The sequence below is a fragment of the Penaeus monodon genome, chromosome 22, assembly GCF_015228065.2.
Source record: "Penaeus monodon isolate SGIC_2016 chromosome 22, NSTDA_Pmon_1, whole genome shotgun sequence".
Lineage (NCBI taxonomy): Eukaryota > Metazoa > Arthropoda > Malacostraca > Decapoda > Penaeidae > Penaeus > Penaeus monodon.
In genome coordinates, this window is record NC_051407.1 from 39694 (window position 1) to 39962 (window position 269).

The window sequence follows — 269 nt, forward strand, 5'->3', positions numbered from 1 at the left end:
GATGATGCAAACATACCAGGAAAATCAAGAAGAGATGATTTAAACACAATAAAATCAACACAAAAGATTCAACCACCAAAAACAATCAGGATTCTCAATAACATGTTCTATTACCAACACCATAAGAGATGGAACTCCAATAATATGAGCCAAAAAACACAAAAAAGATATCCAACTGAATAAAGATAAAGATCTCATGTAGAAACACAATAAAGGAATAGAATTAGTGTAATACAGATATAACAAGTTAAAATTCTTACTGAAACAAC